Source organism: Lonchura striata, chromosome 17 (genome assembly GCF_050655825.1).
Source record: "Lonchura striata isolate lonStrDom1 chromosome 17, ASM5065582v1, whole genome shotgun sequence".
Lineage (NCBI taxonomy): Eukaryota > Metazoa > Chordata > Aves > Passeriformes > Estrildidae > Lonchura > Lonchura striata.
The window spans coordinates 13,087,982-13,106,860 of NC_140719.1; the positions used below are offsets into that span (position 1 = coordinate 13,087,982).

An 18,879-nucleotide genomic window follows, 5' to 3' on the forward strand; every position below is an offset into this window, starting at 1 on the left:
ACAATATACAGAATAAAGTACATTTGACAGCACGCAGAATTAAATTAAGGAAAACCAAAATCAAATCTGCTCCAACCATATGGACTAAGACAGCATAACATAGCTCAGCACCAAATACATCAGAAAGCATTACGTGAAGTGAGCAGCAATTCCATAAATCCAACAGTCTCATTCCACTACCAGATTATAGCAGGATATTTGCTTCTGCATCCTCAGGGAAGTATCAATTGATGCTTGGGCTAAAAAGCACAGTATTTAAATGTGTGGCTGTCTTACCTAGGGGCAGCCACCCACACTTGCAAGGAAACTAGTACAGGAAGCTCCTTGCACCACTGAGACCTTGATGACCTTGAAAAAATCACTTCTGCTCTGCATCATGTGCCCCTAAAGTGTAAAACCAGAGTAAATAATCTCTGTCTTCAAACCAGGTCACAGTGGAGCCGTGCAGAGTCTGCAGTGTGGTTTAAAATCACTGGGGATTTGACACATTAGAAATGTTATTAAAACACCATGACAGTGTAGAAACATTTCCATTAAACATCCCATCCTTCACAGAGGAAGTTTATGCTTTGGCTCAAGACAAGCAAAAAGAATTTCAGATGAGGCTTTTGTAGTAGGAGATATTCCTGCATCTGCAGCTGCATTCCCAGGGGACAGACAGTTAAACAGCCAGGGGTGATGAATATGCTCAGCTACCTCCGAGTGCCTGTGAACAAGGAGGGGAAAAGGCAGGAGAAACAGGTACTTGCATTCCATGGAAACTGAAATACCAGAAATAGGGTGCTCGGAGCCTCTAGAAAGGAGACATGAACTGTGTCTGGCACCCCAGTATCCCCTTGCAGCAGCACCTTGCACAAAAGTGTTACTGGTGCAACAGAGAAGAGAAAACTGGGGTCACTGGACACCAAGAGCTCCAAACCCCTCACTTCAGTGAGCTGCTCTCCAGGCTCCTGGCCAGGCCAAGTAGAACACCATGAAAATTGGTTTTAAATGCTCCATCAAGAAGGCACACACTAACAGTATTCAGCTAAAGCATTAAAAACACCCCCCACCTTCCAAATCTACCCTGACAGCAGTACTTGCACAGGAGAACTGCAATTTGCAGTGTGCAGCACCCCAAGAGCAGACAGAGTTTATACTGACAGGGCAGCAAGAACAACAGAGGTTGCTAATAACAAAGCAATGAGTATCTAACACAGCCCGAGGTGTATCACACACAGCAATAGGAAATAACTGGAATTTATACCAGTTTTTGTTACCTTCAAAAGTCAGAGTGAGAGGCTTGCAACTTCAAACTGGAAGTTTATTTTAGCTTCTGCTTTGCATTCAGGAGACAGGTAATTTTTCATCACACCACACAAAGTGCTGCTGAAAATATGTTGTGTTTTTCTGCAGTATAATTTTATTGCTGGCCTTCTGCCAAGAGTCTTTCTGGCAGCATCTCCCACAGTTGGAAACTGTGTATCTGGGTCAGAAAAGACAAGCCGCTTTTCAGAACAGCTCAATACATTTGGCAGAGATGCTGATATTGTAATTGAACTCTTTCAGCAACTCTCTTTATGATGTACCCAGACACCAAACAAAACAAGATCTGCAGTGTTGATTAATGTCAAAATAACTGACAGAGAAATATCAAAATAGTTTTCCCTCACGTTAAAAATATCAACAGACCAGGGGGGGAACAGATAAGAAATACAATTCATAAGGATTCAGAGAGGAGCAAAGGGCAGAGAAATCTGCAAAATATGACTGACCTGTGCCTTGTGCAGATATTCACTACTTAAAATCCCAGCTCCTTGTATGGAACTTCCCCTTCCCCACACAAAGAGAAATCCTGGCCACCCAGAGCCCCAGCAGCATTGTGGACAGCAGTGCCCTGTAACACTGGGACACATACTTAACAAGGCTCAGACTGCTTCCAACAGTATGCTCAGCATCCAATTTCACCTGGAGACAGTGTATCCATAGGAGTTTTATTATTTTCCATGTAATGCATTTCCTGGCAAAGTTGCATCTGGGATAACCTTTAGAAGGCTGGAATTTTCCATCCAAATGAATAATTACAAAGCAACACTATAGTTAGAAGCTGAAAATGTACTTCCTCTGGCAAAGTCTTACACTTCACACAACAAATACTAGAGTCTGGGATTACTCCTGCCTGTTCAGTTCTCATAATATTTCAGTCAAAGGCTCCTGTTCTCGGAGATCTCTTGGGAGCAGGCAACCCCCACACCCAGCTCTAAATGCCAAAGACAGGGTAGGCACAAACTTGATAACCAGATCTAGAGCCACAGCACATGTAACCATCAGAACAGAGAAATCAAAGTCACCTTCCAGGCTCCAGGGCCCTGACAAGGCTCACGGTGCAAGGAGCACAGCTGCCCACTTGTCAGCAAGCAGGAAGCTGCTGGAGAGCTCCTGGAGAGAATCCATCTGTGCCAAGGCAGGACCCTCGGGTCAGAGATGCAACTGAAAATCTGTGAACACATGGAGTCCCCTCTGCTGTGGAGTAAGGAATGAAAAAAGAGCCAAAAGAAATCACACTGGTACAGTAATTAATGAAGTTGAAGAATCAAAGGCAAGCAATTGCTTAATCTAAATTAATGCATTAAAGTAAAGGAAACAGGGGTGTGTGGAGTGTAGCTCATATTTTTAGCTCCTGGAAAGAAGGTGAAAAGATGGTCTAAGGGGAAATCATTACCAGCCTAACAGGAAGGTTAAAAAAGGAACAACAGAGGCACTATGTGAGCACATATGCGATCATTTGAGGGAAAAAATGCTCTATTTCAGATAGAATCACTCCATCCAGTCTCAGAAAGGAATAGACATTAGTAGAAATAACTGCAGCTATTGAATTGTAATGTATAAGAAAGATAAGAGTTTTGGAAAGAATATAAATTCTCCTGGGATTGAACCTGCTACAGACTCCTGAGGACAGGAAGGTATTCACCACACTCACCAGGTGGTCTTCAGAGCAGCACACCAGCTGCAGACCTCAAGGTATTTTTTACATCTCCCTCTAGATTTTCATCTGGATTTACATTCCCTGAAACTTGCACACCCCCAGCAGAGCCAGGGCTACAGAGGGTCTCTAATGAAATGATTTTGAAATTGCTTTCACCTCCTGGTATGGGTATCAAGATGCAAGACTGACTAGAGACAGACCAAGTGCAACAAGTTTTAAAAACTGGCTGCTGACACTTAAATAACAAACTGACACATGAAAAGTTTAATGTTTTTCCTGTTCAAACAGCAAGAAATATGCAAAACTGAATTGCCTGTAAAACTGAGCACTACAGAAGATAAAATATCTTAAAGGGTGCATTTCTTGGCAGGTGTCTCTAAAAAGTTAAAGATTAGATAGTACATAAATAATGAATAGCAAAGTATTCATTTGAGACAAGGCAGAAACCACCAATGGATTCTCAATGTCTGTGAAACACTGAACTGATTTGTGACTTGAGACACCCTAATGTTGCATTCCTGCTTTCCTGGCTAAACTGGTCGAAGGGAACATGAAGGTACTTTGCAGTCATAATGTGACATCCACACTCAAATCATCTGAAATTCTTAACTCAGACTGCATTCATTTACAGTTGAAAAATTAACTAAATTAATAACAAGATTACATTACACTGAAATGACACTCACCATCTGCAATGTCATTTTCCCAGAGGCAGAGCTGGTTTAAGCAAAATTCTGGATCTATGCCTGAAATGACATCACATTCTCCAAAAGAGAATCACAGTTCTACCTCCTCCACCCAGTTTGTGCCATGCTGGGTCCTCACCACGCCAGTCCTGTCCTGCATCACACCCAGCACTGAAGCCTTGCACATCTCCAGACTCCCCATGCCTCTGGATTTGTGAGCACTGCCTTTACCTGCACGGCTTTCGCTGGTCCAGAAAGCACCACAGGAAACAGCCACGATGCTGAGGAGATTCAGAACAGGGACATTCCTTCCCCAGCACCCTTCAGCTCCACCAAAATAGCTGCAGTGCCCCAGTTTCTTTGCTGCTGTGATTCATATCCCATAGAATATGGGATTCTGCAGGTGGACCCGAGCTGCAGCCCAGCAACTCAGCCAGGATGGGGGAACTGCTGCCAAGGAGGCAAAGGCACACTCATGGAAAGGGCTGGAAAGCATGGCATTCCCTCTGTGTTGGCAATAAATAAAGTACAATTTCAACAAAAAGAAGGAGGCTGGAGCCCAAACTGTCCTACAGCAACACTGGATCTACTTGTATTGGTGGTTTGCACTTCTCATCAGTTCCATGAGGCAACAGCCAAATACTTTGGCTCTACTGTCTGTCCTCTGCTCTGTAGCCCAAGCTAATGCATATCCTGGGAATTAGTAAGAGGAAAGAGAAGAGCAACATGGATTCTGAAGCTCTGGTTATACATAAAGCAAATTTATTAATTCTTACAAATAACACAATGCAAATATGTGTTGGAGAGTCATGTTTTCCCAGTGTTTATATGAAGTGTCAAAGCATTAAGAATATTTTAAGAATAAATGCTCTCCTTCTGACTAAAATTTCAGCACCCTCAGCAGTGAAGTTTAAGGAAGTTTCTCCCCAGAATTTCTTCCCTGATGTCAATTATACAGACCCTGTGTTTGCAGTGTTGCAAACCCCCTTGGTTACTGTGCTTGGCTGCCTTTCAGCCAGTTTAAACATTCATGACTCTACCCTGAAATGCATTTTCTAGTATGTCAGTCTTGCTGCCTCAGTGACTTTTTTTTTTTTAATTAAAGAGAGAAGATTTAAAAGGATTTGGAATAGAAGATCACTAGACTCTGTGAGTATTGTGTAAAAAGCTCTTGTGCTCCCAGCCAGTGCACGTTCTCCATGACTTTTCCCATGTTTTAGTTCCACTCTGACTCCTGAACAAGTTCAGGTTAATTTTTTACTTCCTAATTGGCTGTTTTGTCAAAGAACGCATTGTCAAAGTTTCTGGGTCAGTAAAAGCTTAAGGTTTTAAGTGTTTTCTCTTGCCCATCCAACCACATTATTTTAAGTTTGATTCACTGTCAGAACATGCAATGCCACAAAAAGGTCTGAAACAAAATTTGTAACTAAAATCTTGGGCTGTTTAGGGAACAAAACTGGCCCTTTTGAAACCCTTCAGAACCCAGCACCCGTTCAACAGAGAGCACTGTGGTTTGTCTCCAGGGAAGGGTACCCTGGCTGCCATGCATTTTCAGCCTCAGAACACAATTATTTTGATTCAAATGCATTATAACCTTACCAAAAGATTTGAATTGGGTTACTTAGGCATGAAAGCTACCAACAATATCCATCAAAGTAAAACACCACACCAGCCTGAGATGGCAGAGAAAGAAGTGTCATTTGTGACCCAAGTCCATTTGCCTTGGATAAGATCTCGTAATAGGAAGTCCCAGCTTGGCTAAGAGAAAGAAAAAGAGCTATAAACATATTTAGAGATGTACAGAACTAGTAAATAAAAGCAAAAGTCCTATTTCCCTGGAAAAAATATTTTAGATGGGCTCAATCCAGCATCCTCTTGCCGCAGCAGATCTCCACTGCATGCATGTGCTGTCAAATCTGCCAACTTCACTTGCAAAACTCATCTATTATTCCTCTCTCCAGTTCACACATCACTGTACAGCCATGGAAATGAAAAAAAAAAGATGACTTCAGCAGGGACCATCACTGGTGGAAATGCTCAGTTTGTAGACCACAAGATAGATTACAAAATTAATTTCTCAGCCTAAATTCTATATATTAGTCTTATCCTTAAGAACATCCTGAGATGAGTCATGAATTCCACGGCCTTTTTTTGTTTGCTTATTTTTAATAGGTCATTGAAATAAAAAAAAAAAAAAGTTAAATTAGGTGTCTGTAATACTGTATTCTGCAGTATCTTTGGAGAACTGTGCTAATTGATCTCAAACTTGAGAAGCTACAGTTAATCTTTTTTTTATCTTTTGAATTTCAAATAAAATCTGGGGGGGAGAAAAAGGAGCTCTCAGGATAAACGCACCAGTCCCAGGTGGATGGTGTTTTTAAACCACAGACGCAACTTTGCTGGTTTGGCCTCTTCCTTTACCTTTCCTACAGGGCTATGAATTAGTTTCATTTCTTTATAGATAGTGATGTCATCTCCATTGTACCACTCACAAGAGCACCGGAGACACTTCCAGATCTTCATTTGCTAAAGAAACTTTCTCACCCTTTGCATTCTCCACCAGACATCACACCCCGTCTTCCCACCAGCATCAAGCACCCAGTCTCTGAACAGCAAAACAGGAGCAGCATCTTGGGAGGCACCACACTTGCCAGGAGCCCCAGGAAGCCCCCGGGGCAGGTCAGTACCCCCTTGGGCACATCAGTATCCCCCCAGCCAGGCTGCCACACACCCGGGGGTGTGGCACAGCTGCTGCAGCTCCTGGAGCAGGGGCAAACCCTACTTCCTCCGGCAGGAGCTAACAGCCTGGCCAATCAATACCAGCATTCCAAGTACTCTCAGCCTTGCAGGGACATCAGCTCCCAACAACAGAACTCTCCCCAGAGCTCCTGTCATACACTAGAGCTGCTAAAAGTAACACTTGGAATTACTGTCCAGGGAAAGACTAGAGAAAAACAATCAAAGTTAGTTTATTTTGGGCCATTAACTGCAATTTGTGTCTGGCCACTTCAGTTCCCCCAATAACAGGAAACCTGCTGTGCATAAATGCAACACTGATGGGGTTTATTTTATCTCTCAAAAGGAGTTGCACTTGGGAAGCCACAACCTGACAGGGTAGGAGAGCACACAGTTCCGGATGCAGAGGCAGGATCAAAACCAGGATTAAAAACCAGCTGCCACAGACTGAGGGTGTTCTCCTCAGGTGGGCAGAGAGATAGAAACCCTTTCATCCCTCAGTCCAGATTAGAGTGCAAATGTTTTTATTGCCTGCTTAGCCACCTGTGGAAATCTGTGTCCATGTCAACACCATCATTATATTGGACTCTGCTCTTGTCATCACAACAAACCTGCCTGGTTTTCAGTCCAAAACTGTACTTTTAGTGATATAAGAATGTCAGATTATAATGCCGTCAATCTTTGTTATTCCACAGTTAAACAGAATTCATCTCTATAACCTGATGCTTCTGTGTTAGTGAAAAAAAAAATCTTTTTTTTTTTTTTTTAAAAAAAGTACATAAATACTTTATGCACCGAAAGGGCACTTGGTTCTGCTGGTTTATGAGTTCTTCACTTTGTATAGCTCCTCTGTTGTGGAAACAAAAGTTCTTGTTTTGGGCTTTCTCAGTGATATTTGCAAACTCCTACTCTTGCTGTAACAGGGTGTTCAGAAACAGCTCTTACTGCCCTGGGAAAGTTAGGTCATTTTTTTTAAACTTCAGAAATACATTGAAGAAAAGAGTAACAAGGTAAAAGAACATTCTTGAAAAGGCTTGTTGCTTGTTTTGAAAGAAACAACTAGTAAACTAACACCTTTTCACTGAGCATTTTGCTCCAAAGTATTTATAATGCACACTCTGCAGGACCAGGAACAGAACAGCAAAACCACTGTCAACATAAGGAAAGGCTGTACGTGAAATTCAGTGGACAAATATTACCATGTCGTTTCATGCTTTATCAACACAAAATCCAGAAGTTAAATTTAGAAGCATGATTTCTGCAGACACTCGGGTGTTTCTGTTCTAAATTTTCTAGAAATTGCAAATTGGAACTTGGCAGACTTTAAAGTAACCCAGCACATGTCTTGTGCAATCCAAGTTATGGTCAGTCCTATTACTTTGTGAAACTGTTAGGAAAAGAAAATCATGCCTTTCACCACATGGTTTCAGACAAATGACAGAGACATTCAAGTTATCTCTCTGCTAAGAATGAAACTTAAGTACTGTTTTTTCCTCTTGGAATATTGCCATGAAAGTTAAAAGCTAACAGAGGAACCAGCGTTCTCCCCACTGAAGAGTAAGCACAGTTTGGTGAATAACACCACTTACAGAACTGCAGTCCAAGTGGTTGTGGCCATTTCTTCCCATTTACCATGGGGAGAATATACCACATTTCTAGACTGATCTCATTCCTAAATTCTGCAAGGAGATAGCAAAGCATGCAGGTGTCACCAAGGTGCTTTGTGAAGCTGGCAAACCCTGCAAAGTTTCTGCAGCCACTCAAAGGATAAAGTGTGTTTTTTAACACCACAAAGAGTATTGAATGAAACAACTCGGAGGTAGCAAACCAAAGACATCTTGGAAATTACTTCTCTGTCTCCCAGTAACCACAGTACTACCCACCCTCCTCTTGCTAACATGGGGGAGATGGCAAGCTCCATGCTGGACTTTAATGGAGACTGAAAAAACATTACTCAGTTTTTTCTATTTTGATTGCAGTGATCAAGTTTCATGGTACTTTTATTAGCAAAAAAAAAGCAAAAATCAGACCGTAGATACACAAGAATTTCACTACTCTTCAAACATCACTTCTCTAATTGCTGTGATAGATGTAAATGTTGTGTTGTTTGCATGGGGAAAAGACCCCACTGCCCAAAAATTCAAGTGACTTGCCTAGGGCCACAGTAACTCAGTGGTAGCATTGGAACAGTGCAAGTTTTTCATTTACTACATACACCAAGCATGGAGCATCCTCTTCCCCTTTCCAGCTTTCCACCTCCTTAGGCTTCATTAGTTTAATTTGAACAGCCACTGCATTCCTGGCTGCTTTTGTTATTCAGTCTCTCTTGCAGGATCAAGGGTTCCTCACAGGTCATGTTGGCAAACTGTCCCAGGAAACAATTACCTGCCCATTCATGGGAGTCAAATTAGCAATTCAATATCTGAATATGGTATGATTAAACTCAGGAACCTAATTCACAGTGTGTCCTACTTTCAGGCATCAAATTTTTTGAGTACTGTGCTCTTTTGAAAGTCAAACTGATGAGTACTCAGGAACCTCGTGTCTTTTTCAAAAGAGGCCAGTGGAGCCCCTCTTTTGTCAGGTAGCAGGACACACACAGTCTGTTCTCAAGAAGAACAGAAGCCAAAAAACAAGAACACTTCAGAACATAATCGAGGGACCTGAGCCATTGTGCAAGAGAAGGGGAAGCTTTGCAGGCAGCTCTTCAGCACCGAGCACTCTGCACACCACATTCTGGCACATTGTTGGCTTTGAAGAAAAAACCCAAAGGCTCTCTTTGCCACTTGGTTTTTCTAAAGATCCAACCAACCTAGGAGCAGCCTGTAGAACAGAAGGGAGCTTCTTCTCTCTCTCTCTCTTAAAAAAACAACAAAATAACTGGTCAAAACCCAGCTTTCACATTAGATACTGAGTGACCATCTAAAACACCCCAAATTAGATGTAAAGGATGGAGAGGGTCTGAGAGCATCTCTCTTACAAACCAGAAGTACCCTTGGGAACTCCCAGATGACCAGGAGTGCATGGCTTCCCCTGCCTGCACCCAAACCACACTCCTCAAACAAGATCCCTTTGGACTGCTTCCACATTGAGCTCCAGCCATCCAATAGCAGTTTATAACTCCTGCAAGTTCTTTCAGGATGGCTACTTTGATCTTTTCGGGAGATATTTCAAACTTTGTTAGAATATTGTCAGCTACATCGATCATCTACTCCAACTGTAACAAGAGGAGCACAAATAATGAAAGCAGAGCAAGGGAAAGAAAGGAGAGGGGAAGTACAGTAAATCCTGAACTCCTCAGCTCTCTGCCAAAATTCAGTCTTCTATAGACTGTGCATGAGACTTGCTACTGTGCTGTGTGATGAGGGCAAAGAGAACTCATTGAGACAAGGTGCACCTGCTAAAACTGGCACTAAAACCAGGCAGCTACTGCAAATCAGTGGTGCCCAGCACCAACAGAAAGCAAGTCTTTGTTCTTCTGGCACAAGAGGACTCCTTTACTGTGAGTACCACATACAGATCAAACATTTATAAGCAACAGAAAAGCTAGCCAAGGGAGTTGTATTAAAATAAAGGTTGCAGATCGCAGTGTAAAGAAATGGGGAATGTACCAGTGAGTCCCATACCCAGCCAAGCTCTCCCCGAGCAGTCCTTCCTCTGAAGGAGAGCTGCAAGGAGACAGCCTGAGCCAACAGTTTCTACAGCAACTGCAGAAGCACCAGTTCAATGATATTCAAACCCTGCAGTAACTGCAGAAGCATCCGTAAATGGATACTCCACAAGAAATATTTGAGAGTTTCCCCTGGACTCCCTCTGCCTCCCTGGGCAATCCATTGATCCCAATCAGCTCAGTTCAACTCCAGAGTTCCCATTTCTCTGCAAATGCTTCTGAATCCTCTTTACTCTTAATATCCTTTCAGCATACTTGCTCCCCTTCAAAACTTCATGGAACAGCCACCAGAGAAAATTTTGTAGACACAGTGCTGGTGCAACAAAGGAGCAGTGTCCTCATCCTGCAAGGGAGAGACCAAAGCACCCATGTGTGGTGCTGCTGCAACTCCTCATGGAGGGTGGAATGCTGTTATGACAGTGGCACTGGGCTGCTGCTGCACCACTAAAAGCACACTTGGAAGCATCTCAAGGGGAACCAAAACAGAGGCCAGTTACCACCCAACTGCACAGAAAGAGCAGATCCCTTTGTAACGTGGCTATTTTAACACCAATGCAGAAGCCATACTAAGGAATACAAAATATTTCACCTATACACTTGGTAAGTTCTCACCTAAGAATTGTCATTTACTGAAGGATGTTTGGGGCAGGATGTCTCTTATTTTCCTTTTAGGAATCTGCTGTAATAAATCACAGCACCTCAACAGTCAGAGCTTCATCAGTTCCATATTGCAGGAGTTTTTCCATAAGTCTGCAGTGCTTCTTTGGATCACACTGAAACTTGGCATGAAGCTAAGGCTCCTGACCCGCAGCAAAAAGTTAAACAAAATTGCTCGTTTGTTTTTGAAAGGGTCAGGAGGTTTCCAGTTTCAGGCTCCTCGGTGTTTGGGGTGGAAGGGAACAGTATCTACAGTCACAACTCAGGGACATTCAGTATTCAACGCCTCTGCAAAGAATGGGATTGATCAAGAGACCTGGCAAAGATGCACTTTGTAAGCTTCTCTCTTCTTTTAGTTGACTACATAAGGCCACATCCTCAAAACCAGGCTTTTGGTCAAGAGATCACTACTTTTATACTATTGACTCCCAACTACCTGCTTTAAAAAATATCCTTTATCTCCTGAGCTAACAAAAGGAAAGTTACTGAATTCCCCCAAAAGATAAAGCAGACCATATGAATATATTCAGTGTAAAAGACAATCTCATTCCCACACTAACAGTAGGAGAAAAGAAACATGAAAGCAAAAATATTTTGGTTTTATCTCCATGCCTTTTATCATGACTTATCCAAATAGCACCACCACTATTGTGACTGTGACAGTTGTTATTTCTAAAATATGAAGAACTATGAAATCTTAAGTGGAAAAGCATCTTATAAGTTGCTAAAGTATAACCATGCAAAGATGACTTCTAGATCAAATATATTCCTTAGCAGGCCAATTTTGAAGGAATAAAGACTGCCATCCAGACAACCATCTTTTAACACAAATTAAAATTTTAAAGTTATTTATTTAGCAACTGTGAACAGTGTCAGGTTCCACAAAAATTGCTAAGACTGAAAATTCAACCAATTTTTTTATATTGTCGAAAAACCCCCCATTACAGGAGGTTCTTATGTGCCTCCAAGGTGGGAGTCATGATTCTTTTCTCTTACACAAATTTAGACAACTGTGTTCTCTCTTCAGCCTTCTGGCCATCTGTAGAGATGAGGAGGTGTGTACAGATGTGGGCTCAGAGCAGAACAAGCTACTTCTCTGAGCTCATATTTTTGGCAGTCACCAATTTCACCCTCACCCACCAGAAGCAAAGAAGTTATCAGTTTTGTCTCCCCGCCCTTTTCCCAGTATTTGCCTTTCTTCCTGGCTTTTCTAGAACACTTGTCACCATATTACCAGAGTACATTTATTACTGGTTTTAAAATAACAGTTTTTGTGAGACAGGAAAACATTTCAGATCTTTATAGGGGGAATTTCAGACATGAAGAAATGAAATTGTGTGGTAAGTCAGCAGCAGAACCTGAAAAGGGGCCAAATGCTGCCCTAATCAATACTTGCAGGTTAATTGCCAGACATTCTTCACTGGAACACAGTGTTGCTCAGTGCCTGCTGTTGAAGAGTTTTACCCATTTCCACTTTTGGAAGCAGTGCTCCCAGTCTCCTACGCCCCATCCCCACATACCACACGCAGCAGTTCAGCCCCGGTGATGCTCTTTAAGGTCACCCAAATGGCACAGCTGAGCACTTTAAAGGAACAGATTAAGTCGCTGCATGATTGAAGACTTGGAGAGCATGACTGGGTAACCAAAGAAGCCCTAATCTATTTGCCAAGTCCAATTACCTGGCCATCAAATCAAGAGATCATGGAGCATTAGGACACGGAATAACTGCTCACCAAACAGATTTAGCTCTCTGAAAAGATGACAGTCACTGAGAGCCTATGAAATGGAAAAGGCATCCTTCAAAGCAGAGGTGGAGAGAAGTCAGTTCTTGGACATGCTTTCCCCTTATCTTCTGTTGAGCTATACCAGTTACCAGAGTAAAGAGGAAGACATTGGGGTTGGAAGAGCAGTCCAGTCAGAGAGTAGGAATCCAAATGTTGTGAGGTGAGTCTCTGTATCTGTTTCCTTGAAATCCCATCAAGTATCCTACTTAAAGACCTATGTTTGCTGTTTGTTCCATCATAGCACAGCCCTCAGCTTTCCAGTGGCTGTGTCTGCTCCCCAGTACTTCACTCCCTGGAGTCACAGGCTATACACTTACAGCTTCCCCTTCTATTCCAGAGTCTTTTTCATTAAAGCAAATCCCCCCAGATTGTCACATCAGACATACAGCAATCAGGTAGAGCAGAGAAGGAAAAGCAGAGGAGCATCAGAAGGGTCACAAAGCAAACTCAGCCCCCATACCTGGAGAAAAAGAACAAGTTTCCATATGCAAAGAGCTGCCCCTTTCAGCACAGCTGTATCAAAAATAGGAATAAATTACTAATCTGTCTCCTTGTGTTCATACTGGAAAATGGCTGTCTTCAGCCAGCCCCAGCATCAGTCACACCTGTCAGAACATCACACAGCTTCCTCAGCTGGGCAAACCAGCCACGCAGGTTGGGCCAGTGCCACCACTCCCACCACGGCCAGGGAATGAACGCCACATAAATAGCTGTTATTCAGCTATTGCATATAAACAGCTGGTGCATTCAGCTTCAAAACCAATCAAAGCTTAGCACACGTTAGTCAGCACCTCCACATTCACTGATGTGATTTGTTTCATGGTTAACAAAAACACCTGCAGCCCAGTCCCATGGACCTCCCTCACACAAGGTGTCACCACTGGACCCTTGATGACCATGCTCCTACTCTGGCAGAAACACAGCACCAGCTGACTGCCATGGGGCAGCTAACGCAAATGCTTTTTATTTTCTTTGTTAATACAAGTTGTAATTTGTTTGTTCAATGGATCTATTAATACTTTCCTGACACGTAGTCTCCACATCATATGTGTGGTCTAGTTGGTCAGTGTCTTGCTAAGCAGGCTGTAAAAAGACTTTGTCAAACACCTTTACTCAGGTATATACCAGCCAGCAATTTTAAAACATCACCTATTTCAACAATGGCAACTCAATTCAGTGGAGTGCAGCTTGTTTCCTTGCTGAATTTTGTACAGTTTCTTTAGTGAGCAAGATACCATGTTTATGATTTCAAGTTAGTTCATGTTATGAAGGGTTCATGTTCATGGAAAGGCTTAAATTGGAACCTGTGCTTTGGCTGCTACATCCTAAAAAAAAGCAAAAAAAAAAAGCCCTGCAACAAGTGAAGAAAATTTTATGCCTCCTTCAAGATCAACCATAATTTACCACAATCCTGTTATGGGACCCATCCCCTGCAATATATAGACTGAAAAAGATGTATTAATTTCACAAGTCAGTGGAACTATGGTATTTTTTGGCAAAATCTTGCTGGAAGGAATCAGCTGCTGTATGCCCAAAAAGCCCCTGCCACAGCCTCAGGCCTCCTCAGCCTCTCGAGGGAGTGTTTTGGCAAAGCTCATTTCTGGAAGCACAAAGCAGCTGCACAGAGGTTGTGGGGCTGTGCTGGCCTTTCCACAAGGCACATCCTGCCAGCTGAGAACTGGGATCAGGGAACATTTGATTTGGGGTCACTATCAAGGCAGCCCAGTAGCTCCAGAGGAGCATTCCCCATGGAACATCATCCCCGTGTCTCGGGGAATACTAAAGACTCTTGAGGGCCCAACACTTAAGACGCTGTGCCAACACTCCAATCTGCTGTGTTGCAAGTAAAACAAGAAATGTGTTCAAAGTGTCTTCCCTCACAAGAATCAGAGGAAAAAGAGAAAAGTACAAGGCCCTAAACTCAGCTTGCCCTTTTCTGCTCCTATGAGGGGGCAATTTCTATGGGGCAACACCAGTTTCTCACCATTGCGTTCATTTACTGCCAAGCCAAATGCCAAATTCTGCTTTAAAATCTAAATTAGTTCTGGTTCATAAGATTTCTTCAAGTTTGTGACATCTCACAGCTACCCACGAGTAAAACTGTTTTTCCCAACCAGATACTCAAACATAAAATTTTTCAATAAAGACAATTTAAACTAAATGCACAAAAAGAACAAGAAGCAGCAAAATTTAATTTACTGGCATAGCCATACACACCCCAATTTTATTTTCTTTTTAAGCATACAATTAAGGGTAATTTAATTCCCCTGTGTAGGCATCACATGAAAGAGAAACATTATTGTAAGAAGAGCTCAGTACTGTTGGTACACAAACCTTACGACAGATAAATTAGACCTTAGGAAAACAGCACATAATTTACATTTTGTTATGTCAATCACCAGGAGCATCTTAGGGCTCTTAAATAGCACGCCAAACCACAACATAAGGGAACTAATGTAAATCAACACATGTGGCAGGATCACTTAAATTTCCACAATCCAAAAGATCCTTAAAATGGATTTCATAAGATTATTCCTCTTCAACATCCACTTACACCTTTAAGTTACCAACAGATTATGACAATATTTTACTACAGAAGAGTTATAAACTTTTGCATAATTATAGCAAAATCAACGACATAAGACCACAAGGGCTTGGGGTTTAGCAATTAATCCCTGGTCTTTACTACTGGAGAAAGCAATGGGCAGATGTGCAGGTGGCCCAGAGAAACAGCAGCCTGGCTCAGCTGCACGCAAAAGCCAGCCTTGGGTTAGTCCCAGAGCTCTTGGGTTTAGCAGCAAAGGAGGGACAGAGCAGCCCAGGGCCATGCCTTCCATACCCTTCTCAAACAGCAGGACAAATGACATACCCTGATTTTGTTCTGGGGCTTCCCCTATAGGCAGCACCTCGTGCACATTCTGACACGGCACAGGAAATGAGCAGAAAGGTCAGGATGCGCAGTGCACAGCAGAGCTAGGAGCATGAGGCAAAGACCAAGGTGGGGTGGGCTCCAAGAATTCTGTCCCCTCCTATTCCACGATGACTAGAGTCAGAGGACCAGAAACATAAAGTGATTTAGCTACTAAAGAAAGTCTAAAAATCCAGAGTGCAAGATGTTTACTTGCTCATGTCATTCATAAGAATTGCTCTGCAGGTTTTTTGTTAAAGGATGTGAATTGAGGTTTGCAAAGAAGTTGAATAGGAACACTGTCCCTCTGTGAGCTGACACTGACACGAACTGTGACAGTTTTCTGTCATCAGTGCTCAGTGAAAAACTTGGACGTAAGAAGGAAAAACTACACAAGTGCCAAGAACTGCAGAAGTACAACTGGGAAAATACTGTCTTTGGCCATGTAGCTTATATCAATTATTGCTTTTAACAAAAGATACCAGCAATTTCAGGTAAGGCTTCTCCTTCCATAAATATCAAGTACAAAGTTTCTGTTTGTCAAATAATGTCACAACTACAACAAACGTAGTCAAAGGTATGGTTTCTACAGAAGAGTTTAGACTTGTATTTTTTTTTTTGTTCTTTAAATCTCTTAACAGTTTTTTCATATGGCTTTAAACAGGAATTTTCCTTTTGATTTCCTCACTGCAGCATATTCAGCAGCAAAGCAATCACCCCTTGCCAATACTGCTGGGTTCCAGGGAATCCAGGACACCACACCAGCCAAGTGCTCCTCATGTGGCCGTTCGGAAAAGCCCTCGCTGTCCCCAGCCCAGTACAAAGTAAGGCACAGACCCCAAAACACTGAAGTCTGCTGTTGGCATGGTAAGAGACACCATAAACACAAACTCAACAAGAGCTGGAGGTGAGCCCAAGGAGGTGCAGACTGACCCTCTGCATCCTCACCCCCTAGCACCTCCCTCCCACCCGCCCTGAGCACTCCCCTCACCCAGCCCGGTCTGTAAATACACAAACTGCCACTGTTCTGCTCTTTCCATATTAATACTTTGACACACTGGCCACTTCTAGGTGTAAGTACCTCACCCCAGGCCAGGACAGTTCCATGTTTTAGCAGACACTTCACCAAGCATGTTCATGGTGGCTTTTCAGACACTCAGAAGCTTGTTAATCAGCCAGAGCCTTTCCCACTCCCCCTTTTCAGCCATGGATATGCTCTTCAAAGAGCTCTGTTTACATGCCAAGCTACAAAGCAACGTGGAAAAACTGCAGCTTTTATGATTCTACAGTGAGGTTTTTCACAACATGAAGCTGCTTCTTAGACTACTTTTCTTTTTACAATTTTTTTTAATTTCAAACAAGATTTCACAGTTAAAAAAAAAAAACAAAACTCAGACCCCCCACAGGCTTTTGAGGAACATTAACAGAGGGGCTTCAAAAGAAGAGAGCCCTGCAACCTTAAGCACTGCATCCTGAATGAACATCCATGGAAAAACTGCTTACTTACAAGTCAGAAACGAGAGTCACCAAAACCCACATAACCATCACAGTTTAAACTACTCCCATGTTTAGGTTTGGCACTGCTTGCCTTATGCCATCTTCTGTTGTACCTTTCCAACTGCTTACTGTCTTCACATTTACATCTGAGCCTTTGTTTTGAAATCAGTTGTGTCTGAAATTCCTCTAGGACAAGCCACAAAGCTGGGTTTGGTCACTTCCTCAGCAACATTGACATCAGTTACCCCTGGGGCTCCCCAACACACAGGTATTTCTATGTGGAATCTTCCTCCAGTTCCCCAAGAAATCAAGTTCTAGATTTCCACCTCATATTTAGCCTGTCAACCACACAGAGCAAGAACTGGCACTTTATCAGCATCTTCTTTGTGCAGAAATGAGAAATACTGCCAATAGTTCAGGAGAAATGATGAGTCTGGATGAACAGCCCGTGCAAAGAAAGCCCTTTATAAAACCAGGACTAACCAAACTCTCAAGACTAAAGATTCTCTTTGAACTACACATGCCAAAGCAGCACCAGACTGGCACCATCAGTGATGAGATTCTGAGGAACGGAGCACTGAAAACATTAAACCCTCACTGTAAGCAATCCTACTCTCTTCTCCACATCTCTCCCTGCATTCTACACAACACGAAGCAAAGGGAAATGGCTGGAAAGCTCCAGACAGAAGAAAATTATACATGCTAAGAACTTCCAGAGACAAGTCCAACTTCCTAAAAATGACCAGGAATTTAGTAGAAGCTACAGTCAGCTGCATTCTGTTGACAGATTTCTCCTTCCTCTCTGCACTGGCAGGAAATAACTACAACCCAGCTTGTACACCTTCCATGGAAGAGGTGGGCTCGTTAAATTGGAAAATGCTTTTGCTCTTCAGAGAGAACAACGACCTTGAGCAAACACAGGAGTACAGCAATACAACCTCTCCAGAGACAGGGCCAGGCCTTCCTCGCTTCCCATTCCAAAAGTTTTGCTTTAAGGCCTTCCCTCCAAGTAGCCAGCACTGCTCCATACTCCTTCCTTCCTTCCTCTCTGCCCCCACGGCTGCTTCCTTTGGGTCTCAAAAATGGGTTACCATGTCTTTAAAAATCAAAGACTAGACCAAGTCTGCAAACAGTCCTTTTTTCTCCACTCTTTCCAAAGATGTTAAAGTACTCTGCATGAATGGAGGAAATTATTTTAATTTTCTGTCTTTACCATAGAAGGTCAGGCTTCAAATGTTTGCTAGAACACAAGTATTTTAATTTAAGTTAAACAGCCCAGCTATTTTAATTAACTTACAGTTTCATAAACATTTTTTGGAACTGGCGATCTGAAATATGTGATACTCTTCACAATAATCCCCACTTAAATCTTTTTTTTCCTTGACCACACTTTGTCGTGAGTTGTCACGACAAAACAGAATAAGTTTTAAAAACTGTTAACAAACTAGAGGACACAGATACAGAAAATAACTAATTCCGATGTATCTAGGACCCCTCCGCATTATAAATTTTCTCTTCTGCCATACTCTGTACAGGAGCTGCTTGGAATTCTCACTCTCTTCTTTCTGCAAATCACAAGGCACCATTTTCGGAGCCATGTAAATTAATAATAAGACATTTAGCCAGATAATGCATATTTCCACTTTGACTCAAAACTCAAGTTTTGCTCTACTCAGTGGCAGGCATGTGGCTCCCCAGTTATCCCTTTCACGCTCTCACTTCCAGAAGGGATAGCGGGTTAATGATTACAAAATCCAGTGCAAAGCAAACACAGAATGAAAGAGGAGGAAAAACCCAAACAAACCATGGACCATAACACTGATGAGTGTTCTCGGAGCCAGGAGCCTGCCCGGAGAGACTCGGCTGCCCCGCGGGGCCGGGGCGCGGAGGGCGCTGCACCGACCGCGCCGGAGCGAACTTCGGGCCGAGCCGCGAGCCCCGGCGGGAGCCGCCCGGCCCGCACCTGGCCGGGACCG

At 42.8% G+C, this 18,879-nt stretch overlaps 1 protein-coding gene across 20 annotated transcripts in view; it reads right to left on the reverse strand.

Moving 5' to 3' along the window:
* Window positions 1-18,879, reverse strand: part of STRBP (spermatid perinuclear RNA binding protein) — a 75,374-nt gene that overhangs the window by 55,472 nt on the left and 1,023 nt on the right. The window contains exons 1-2 of one of the 20 annotated variants that reach the window (XM_077787928.2): window positions 2,331-18,838; window positions 1,260-1,465 (exon numbers count right to left, since the gene is read on the reverse strand). The exons of 18 other annotated variants lie outside the window; for them this stretch is intronic. The gene's annotated coding sequence lies outside the window, so the exon portion shown is untranslated. Of the gene's footprint in view, window positions 1-1,259; window positions 18,839-18,879 lie in introns of those variants that run through there. One more of the 20 variants, XM_085556354.1, reaches the window with a different exon arrangement.